The sequence below is a fragment of the Haemaphysalis longicornis genome, unplaced genomic scaffold (assembly GCF_048455015.1).
Source record: "Haemaphysalis longicornis isolate Haplotype H1 unplaced genomic scaffold, Haemaphysalis longicornis Haplotype H1 scaffold_4, whole genome shotgun sequence".
In the NCBI taxonomy this organism is placed as follows: domain Eukaryota; kingdom Metazoa; phylum Arthropoda; class Arachnida; order Ixodida; family Ixodidae; genus Haemaphysalis; species Haemaphysalis longicornis.
The window spans coordinates 36,998,073-37,008,017 of NW_027526361.1; the positions used below are offsets into that span (position 1 = coordinate 36,998,073).

Here is a 9,945-nt window from a genome sequence, read left to right on the forward strand (position 1 = left end):
ATTCTAGCAGACGACACGTGTGCCCAGTAGCGAAAATAGGAGTCTCCGTGTCGAAATGCAAGGACAGGACGGATGACGCAATATGGACAGGCGAGACACAATGAGCCGCACAATCGAATCGACTGCGGGCCTCCGGTGGGCTCGCTTCGTCTTACGCCATTCCAGTGCTTCTCGTATTTCACCTGATCTGCTTCTTACCTTACTTCAACAGTTGTCTGGGTTGCTGTCTTCGCAGTGACCATAGAGAACGTGTTCGCTCGATGTTAACTGAAGCTCCAATCGAGTGGGGTAGGCATGCGTTTGCAACAACCTTGCACGTTCGGTTCTCAGCATGTTAAGGTGCCCTTGGGGACTATGAAATGAAACGAGGGGCGCCTCAGTCAATGGGTTAGGGGATGTTCATGCGTGAAACATTGTCGGGGCAATTGTTCAGGGCAAAGCATTAGGTCGGGCGACTGAAGGTGCAAGAATTTGCTTTTGCACCTTCAGTCGCCCGACCAAGCAGCCTTGACTACGTCTTTTCGCGTCCATCGGGTCTTTTCTTTTCCTTTTTTCTCGTTTTTTTTTTGTTCTGTAGAAGAGCCAACATAAAGACAAAAAGACACAAGTGGGCGATTTCCACAATTCATGACCCAAGCGGCCACGTAGCTAGATGCCATGCGGCCCAGACAACGTTTTGCGTCACTGCCAAGGAACTAAGAAAGGAAGTAAAAAAAGGCGGGAATGTCAGCCTGGATAAAGCCTCGTTTTCCTTCCTATCCTACAGGTGAGAAAATAAAAACAGGCAAGAACTGGAAAGCAAAAAAGGGTGGGTTGGGCGGAATGAAGGAACAGAGCGTGGAGAGGTACGCCCAGTGTTAGGGCAACAGGCGATCGGGTTCAGTGATCGTGACTGAAGTCTTCTGTGCTATAGTATTTGTTCAAGTTTGGCGCCCGCAGGAAGCATATGAGTGCTTTTGATGGCTGAGAAAGCCAGTGATGTAAGATTTTATCCTCAGAGAACGGTCGCCAAGAGTCTGGGTCGGGCAAATTTGAGTAAAGCTTCTTTTTCAAATACGAAAGTTGACACGCGCACAAACGGTGCCGTATGATATCAAGGTGCAGCTAACTTCACGCGCCTCACTTATCTCAAAATGCATTCGTGAATGCCACCCCCAGCCGCGGACGGCTAAGGAGGGTTGTTTGTCGGATCGTGCGAAACGTAATGGATTAGGACGCTGAAGATACGAGTCAAGGGCACGTCTACGTGCACTAGTGTATTCTGGAGTAGTTCCCTTGGATATTGTTATTTCCCGACCAAGTATGCGTGGAGCCTTAGCTGTGTCTGTTCTGTAGGTAGAAGACTGTTTATGGTCGCAGCTCTTTGGTGGGCCGAACGGAAGGCAGATATAGGTCGCGTTCATTGCAAAGTTTAGCTGTCAATTTCTTCACTTGGCAACACTGAAAACGGCTACGGACATGGCCGATGTGCCATGGACATAGCGCAGCTTGTGCCACTGCGCCCGTACGCCGAAGAAACAAAAACACCGGCGTGCGTTGTCTGCTCCGTTTCAACCTGATTCTCAACGCTTGTGTCAACAGAGATGTTATTAATCGCACTCACGTTGAACTCGAGACCTTACTTTGCATTCGGTGGGTAGAGTTTGGAACGTCCAACACAAATCATGTGCTAAGCACGGACAAGTACCGCCATCCCGCGGAGCCCGACGTAACCAGTAACGGCGCACTCACATGGTTGCCTGCACGCGTGCCTCGCCAGTGAATCTATAGCGTCCGCGATTTCGGTGACCACAATGCCTCAGTGTCTAAGAAGCCACTGAACGAGGAGATCATGACCGGCTTGTGCTGCGTGGTCGTACAATAGCCTTATTTCAATCAGTAGCTGTTTGAAGTGACTGAAGCTCAGGCTTTGTATAGCAGAATATCGCCGAGAGACAGCCTTAGGACATTGGACCCCATCACTTTCACGAAGGCGACCAAAGCTCTTCTCTGCTCCTTCAACAATACAGGTATCAGACGAACGAATAAGGTGTCTGACAAAAGAACTGAGCACCCGCACGTCTCCGCTCATATTTCTCACTTCTCGCCTGCTCTCGCTTTCACCCCACGAACCCCAGACATCCAGTACAGTGTAGCAAACCAGACTCTGCGCCAGACCTTTTATTTAGATTTTATCTTCTTGTTTTTTCTCTAGGCTAGAACGGCACTCTGACATGCCCGCAGTACCTAATTTAGCGGCTTGCTAGAATGCTTCCCCTGCACAACTGCACGTATGACGCCATCACGGAGTGACGTCATCACGCCAACCAGTGTGACGTCATTACAGTAGTTCGAGGGTGGCCGCGAACGGTGCGCGTTGTTTTTAAATGCAGAGCATTTCTTAGCCTCGCCTCTTCCTGCGTCGGACGGTGTCAACAGCTCCGCGTCCGCAGCAGGTGCGCCTCTCCTTCCCTCCTCTCTCTCAACAGCAGCTGGCGCGCGCATGCGTCGTAGTCAGCCCGTTCGCTCCGTCGCGGTCTCGGCGTAACAGGTGCGTGATAGCAGCGCGGTGGGGCGTGGAAGGGCGCGCGCTGCTTGCGCATGCGCGCTCTCTCCCCCCCCCCCCCCCGTACTGCTCTCCCTCTACTGCGCGAGCTGCAAATATAAAGCGTCTAGCGGTCGCTCGTGCTTCAGTCACTGCGTTGCTCCTTCCTTCCTTGGTTGACGCCCGTGCCCACGTTTACTCGTGTCTGCTACTCCAGCATCACGGAAGAAGCGATGGAAGCAACACTGCCTTCAATCAGTACTGAGGCCCCAATGCTCTGCATTTACTCGTGTTCCCCTCGCGGGAAGGCGCGGGAATTTTTTTTCTTACGCTGCCTGCTAAAAATAAACAAGAGCTAATATAAAATTGAATGAAATAATAAAACAGCGAATTACACAAGTTAAAGTGACCCCGTACTTATCTTGGCTCAATTTGTTGCTCAAAAAGAAATAATTTTGAATGAGTTCGAAGTATAAGACGTTGCATCCGAAGTATGCACAGACCTTTCGAGGGCTTTCTGTCACTTAAATCAGTTGCTCTACCAGTAAAAAAAAAACACATCAGGGAGGCGCTTAAAACTGCTTACGAGTGGGATCACGAAAGCATTAGATTTTTTTTTCAAGCTGTGCGATCCTGTGTGTCTAATGGTAGGTATGCCGTGATTATGTCCTCTTCTGAAGACCTCCAGTGATATGATTGTGTCCTCTCAAGGTCATGACCACCGTCATGGTCCTTTTCTCTTTGCGTCGTTTTCGTTTTCTCTGGATTTTGGCCGTGATGCTGATTACTGTTTTTTAACGGCGCAACGCCATCTAAGGGCAAGGCGCATCATCGCCTTCTCTTTTCGGTATATTTATGTCGGCTTGTGAGTGGGGCGCGCGGTTTATTAACACGTTCAATTAGCGCTCTGCATGGCTTGCACCTATCCCGGAACTGAATGTCGAAAGCCTTACATATTCAATTTCAGCCTTCACGTGGTTTGCTACTTCCAAGATCATACATGCTCAAGTTGCTCCTATAGGCCTCAATACCTGTGTTTAGCAAACGTTTATAAGCCGAAGGACACAATGTGTTCACTGGGCGTACCTTCTGTTTTATAATGCCAACGGGATCTTTCCGCTCCTGTTCATATTCAGTCTTTTGTTCGGCAAGGGTGCTCATTGTTTCCATTATTATTCGGCTTACACCTTGAACCACTATGTCTTAGTATAATTCGGAATACAAACATCACGTCGCAGTGCGAGGTCAAGGTCCTAACTTACGTTGATGTCATTGCATGCTTTTGTAACGACAAAAAAGGTTTTTTGGAAGTACTCAGGTTAACCAGGCTGTTTTGTGAAGTGTCTGACACTGCCTTAAATCTCGATGAGTCCAAGAGATTTTGGACCGGCATGTGGGGTACTGGGCCTGCGTTTTTTGGAGGAATTACGTGGGGTTATGAGGAACTCCACTACAACGGAGTTCGATATGCGCAACAGTGGGCCTCACTGGGAGCCAGCGCTGAGAATTAAGTGCAAGACGCAAGCGTGGATGGGGAGCGAATTATCTATATTTGCCCGTGCTCAAGTGTGCAATTTGTTTCTTTTTGTAAAGCTTGCGTATACGTCATGAAAGTACTCCACTGTGCTAGGAAAAAAGTTCAGGCCCTCAGTTTAGGGTGCTCGCCACCTTTTTGTGTGGAGTTCCCGCTTTGAGCCCATGCGCAGAGATAATCTATTGCTTCCCTTAGAATCTGGGTGTCTGCGACTGGGCTGTCCCAGACCTCCAGAGAGCGGGAAGCACCAACTGCTCCCCCCCCCCCCTTTTTTTTCTTTAGAAATATAAACCACCCGCTCCTAAGAGTAGTGCTTCAACGTCGGTTGGGAGCGCATTTGCCGTATTTGCCGTGTGACCAATGGTGACTAGGGCTCCCTGGGTATTTCTTAAAGAAGTAGTGGAGACATTAAATTTTTTAAAGTATGTTTTTCAGTGGAATACTTGTTTGGCCTCTTCAGGAAGCAGATAACCGTGTAATACTAGAAAACTTGTTCCCTGTGCCTATGTATCACCAGCCATACTTGAATGTTAGGGGCGACACTATTTAATCACGTGTCATTAAGCCGGCTGCGAGAATATTCTTCTTTAAATTGCATACGGCAACCCTTCCTGTTAAAATGTGGCTACATTCTAAGGGATTTTTGTACCGTGGTCTGTAAACCATCGGTTGTGTAATCAACCTGAAACTGTAGACCATTATTTTGTGATATGTAGAGATGCAGTGTTCCGGAACATTCTATAACGGACACTAAAGAAGGATCCGACTTCTTCCGGTGGACAGCAACAGTGCAGTTCCATGTTATCTCTTCCTACGTATGGGGCTGTTCAGTTTGTGGAAGTGCCGCATGATCGATCACCATGCGGACCCTCCCCGTTCAACCAAATTCAACCTCTTTCGTGAGCAATATATATATATATATATATATATATATATATATATATATATATATATATATATATATATATATATATATATATATATATATATATATATATATATATATATATATATATATATATATATATATATTTATATATATATATATATATTGTGAGCACAGGCGTCATCGTTGCTAAATAACTGTTACTGGAGTGGTCCATCCCACCTAGCAACTCATCATCAGTATGTCACATGCGAGCACAACACCGTCTTCTTCATCTATCATCGTCGCGCCTTCACCAGCTTCGCCTTTTTGCCACGGCTTCCCGGCGAGGCTGCGTCGTCATTACACGCATCCTCGAAGCCCCCGTGTCCGAGCCTTGCAATATATACACCAGAGAAACATAAATATAAATACATAACATAAATACCAGAGAAAGTAGAGGGGAAACAGCCCCGCCGGTAGCGTAGTGGTCATCGCACCAGACGCGTATTCTGGAGGTCGTGGGTTCGGATCCCACCCAGCGGGCATTTTTTGCTCCACTTCTTTTCTGTCTTTCAAAATTCATCTGTTTCAACGACCTACCGCATTCTCCCCTTTTCTTTCCGAGGCATTCTTGTCTGCCAACCCTAATTTCTGTCTTAATTCAACGAGCCCCTCATTTCCCATTCTGATTCGCTACATGCATAGCGAGGGCCTCTGTTCTGGCAGTCTTAGTGCCATAGGTAGCTTAAGAGGGTTCAACGCTCGTCGACCACTCTCGACATGTCGTACACACTTAAGTCACGGCCCGGGGGTTAAAAAGAAGGTCCCCTTCACCCCGAGTAGTCCGAGTGGCGCTGGCTACCGCCCCCAAGCGCAGGAACAAAAATACCATAAATACCCGGGAAAGTGGAGAACAGCCCCGCCCATTTCTTTCCTCCATGGCCCCCATAGTTCACGTGATCAAGAGAAATAAAATGATTATGTTGTACCCCATGTGAACTGTAGCTGTTGCGCAGCCCTGGGGGCGCTGCGCAAGCGGCTTCCGGGCAGTACTTCCGGGTAGTACCAAGTTCCGCGGGTCCCATAGGATCACGTGTTGACAGAAGCAAAATGAGCTCGATGTTCCCGATTGTTTTGCGACATGGTCACCAGCCCATCCCCGACGAGTCCGATCTCTTCCGGCGATCAACTTGGCATTAGCGGAAAAAGCTTTGCAGCGCTAAATACGTTTACAGCGCCGACGAAAGTGCCGGGACGGTGACGGCGCTCTCCCACTCGCAGGTTCACTGACCATTTGAAGTGAAACTTCTAGTTTAAACTAATACTCTAGGTGACAAGGACTTTTCAACAACAGCCGATCAAAAAATAAGAGGGACGTAATCGGTGATCGCGCTTTAAAAAGCCAGCGAGTCCGGCGGACCGCTGGCTCGCCTGCTGCGGTGCGCCGCTCTTTTGCGTACCTACGCACTATGCGTGCACTTTTATTAAACAGCGCTCGTTTGCGTCGCCGTTACGAATACATGGTGCAGCGTTAGCTTGCCGTTTTGTTGCGTGTCTTAGTGAAAAAATGCAGCGAGCGCCAGAAGCATGAAATCTGTTTTGCGATTCCGAAATTAGTGGCGATAAAACAAGGTGGTCGGGCGAACTGAGAGGTCGCTCGCTTTCCTTGTTTGCTCTCACTTTACTTAATTACGCTCTTGCATTATATATTCCCATTTCGCACTTAATAGCCTAGAATGATTATCAGCAACGTTTTGAATTGTAGGGCCGAGTTGCATGCAGCCGACACGGCGGAGGGCTGGAAGGCAAATCGGGTGGGAGGGGGAGGGGGCTTTGAACGCAAAAAAAAAAAAAAAAAAGAGAAAGAAAAAGTGAATTGCCAATAAAATTTGACGATAATCTAGTGAAGTGTGAAGATGGGGGACAATTCAACTGGAAGCGACCAATTCTCTGTTCTTGTCTCGCTGCCTAACTACATTTGAGGATAAAACTGGCGTGTCGGCGTTCAACCAACAGAGTCAGTGATGATCGTATGTAAATATTCAGGGCCGCGCGCCGTGTATGCGGCTGTTATGTTATGCAAATATAGAAGTACACATCTTTGCAGGCAGCGGGCGGGCGATTTGGTGCTTGTTTTGCGTCCTTTAATAGCGGTTAATTTGGTTATTTGACGCTATTGCCTCACATACTCGCTAGTATACATGTACCCTGCCGTTCGTAAAATCGTGCGGCGTAAAACGTTACTCAAGAATCATTTAATTTGCGAAAATACAAAAAAATTCCCCGCATTTCCCCGAGGGGAAGAATGTGAAAGTGCGAATGCACGAGTTGAATTGGCGCGGTTCGGTAATGTTCGCGAAAGAGAGATCACACACACACACACAACTACAAAGAAAGAAAGATGCATTTATTCACAGACACCTATTTGTGTTGTCGTTGTACTTGATTGCTAGAGCGGATCTCAGCTTTGAAATTTCGTGTCAGTACTCCTTTAAGCAGGTGCATTAGCCCTTCTCACGCCCGATTCTTGGCCAATCCCCCACGTGGGTATGTGCCATGTCAGCGGCCAGGCAGCGCGCGCCCATCTCCCCCCGTTGCCAAGGAAGACGAGGAGATTCCTGTCCAATCCCCCACGTGGGTTTGTGCCATGTCAGCGGCCAGGCTGCGCGCGCCCATCTCCACGTGCGCGGACATCGCCGGTGGACGCAGGTTCAGGGTCGCTTAAGAAGTGCATTGCACTTAAAACAAAATTTCCACTCGTTTTCAAGTCGGTGCCAGGCCAGCAGTGTCAGCTGAGTCGGCTGCGCAATTCTTGCGTTCGCTTGCACGCTTCCGCTGAAGCAACCTTTTGCAGTTACCAGCAGCGTTCCATGTTTATGCTACTCGTGAACTTTCCTTTGTCGACCGCACGCAAGAAAAAAGAACGGTAATGGTCGTCAGGAAGTTAGACCACCCTACCTGGCGATACTGTCCAACGCCGCGATCCGCGACAGCTCGTCCAAAAGAAAGCCGATAAATCGGCTTGTTTTAGCGGATATTACTTTATTTACCCTCTGCAACTACTTTAAGGGCTATTTCATACAGTATGCAGTCATTTAAACGCGCCACAAAGCGATTAAACTAAGTACAGCCAACTTTCACTCTGGCTTGTAATTGAAAACACATGGAGGGCGGCGAGGGTCGTCTGCTTTTGTACTACCCAGAGCCGTCGGCCACTAGAGGCGCTGCATGTCGCCAAAACTACAGCGCAGGAGGCCTATTTTAGAGTGCTTATAGAGTGCGCATTTTAAGCGCGGCATAAATTCGCATGATTACCATGTAATAAAGAGGGGCAAAAAGACCCAGCGATGACGCCGGAGACGAGTGCGAAACTTGCGTTCTGTAGGGCCCGAGGTCGTATCCCAGATTCACTTGATTTTCTTTCCTGTTGCTCAGCTGGCGTTGTCGGCCATTTATCAAACCGTATTTATGTCACGCCGACGCCGAATGCCGCGTCTGTATTTTGTAAGGCATCGAATGCTTTTGCATTAAAACGTGGAATTTAAGGCGTATTAAGAGTTCGGTAGGCTTGAATAAAACTTTATTTACAAAATCGTACGCAACTAGTTTCAATAGGGCAGCTTCATAATATTGTCGGCAGTTGTATGCAGGTGTCGCCCAAGGCAACCCATTAGAATCATTTTGATATACAAATTGGTATTATCGATTTTACTACAATTAGCTCTAATGAGCAGTCCGTCATATACGCAGGCGATACCACGCTGTTGTTTCTCTTTTCAGTACAGAATCTTTGGATCTGACATAAACAAAAGATAGTTACATACTTGGAGTGCGGCAACGTCCATAAAAATTAACACTAAGGAAACAAAAGTTACACTTGTGCTACGCGGCCGTTTCAAAGGTCTTCCGAAGGCCGTTGAACTAAATGTCTATCGAGTGTCCCATTGTAAATAAATGGGGTGCACTCGTGGGCCAGAGTTCCATTGTCCATTTCAAGTTGCCGCGTAGCACAGGCATTATTCTCTTTATAAGATGTCCCAAGCTACAACCCCCCCCCCCCTTTTTTTCTCCCACTGCCACCACTTGACGCAGACTCTTCCTACCACAATAAAGGCTACCTCCTCCCTCTCTTCCTCCTCTCCCAGACAATCATATACACCCCCAAAGCAAATGCTACTGCAGTTAATGAAATTATACAGATTATTTTGTAATAATACTAGGTGTAAAATACCTTTTTCACAACAATATGCCTTCGAATGACCATGTAAACAATACAATTACGCTCATATGTAGAAATGTAGGAATATTTGCTAAAATATTTTTTCTTCTGCCGCCTGCGGTTATAATACATGTTTATGATTCGTTATTTATGTCTGACCTAAACTACTACCTTCTCATGTGACGTAACGCCACAACAACAAACCTGAATAGAATGCACGAGCTCCAAAAAAGGCAATACGATATTTCGCTAGGGTAAAGCGAATCCGCGTACAAAAAAAAAAAGAAAACCTTGAGTCCACTGCATTTGACTTCAGTACACAGCCTTTATAACTTTAACTTAGCAGGAACATATGAAGGTTACTTACATAACCATGAGTATATCCCCAAATAATTTCATCAAGTAATTTACCTGGCCCGCTTGGCCGAAGGCACCGGACCCCTGCCCAAAAGGGGCCCTGCTGCCCGAATGACGACGGAGAAGACGTCGCCGGCCTAATCGCCCCAGCTGTGGCCAAATAAAGTGGTTCTGTCTGTTTGTCTGTCTGTCTGTCTGTCTGTCTGTCTGTCTGTCTGTCTGTCTGTCTGTCTGTCTGTCTGTCTGTCTGTCTGTCTGTCTGTCTGTCTGTCTGTATCAAGTAATTTCATTGAGCTAACGCTTAAAGCAGCGAGCTCTTCTTTTAATTGGCGTCACCTGCTGCAAAAACAAATATCTTTTCCTCTCACCAAATTATTGCGGACCTAACAGTAAAAACATACTACCACTACTGGCGATTTTCTCTCTAAAATGTGTATAGTAGC

At 47.2% G+C, this 9,945-nt stretch overlaps 1 non-coding gene across 1 annotated transcript; it reads left to right on the plus strand.

Annotated features, from left to right (window-relative positions):
* The first annotated feature begins 5,396 nt into the window (after positions 1 to 5,396).
* On the plus strand, positions 5,397 to 5,469 carry Trnat-cgu (transfer RNA threonine (anticodon CGU)). Its single transcript has one exon. It is a non-coding gene; the product is annotated as a tRNA-Thr (tRNA).
* The last annotated feature ends 4,476 nt before the right edge of the window (positions 5,470 to 9,945 follow it).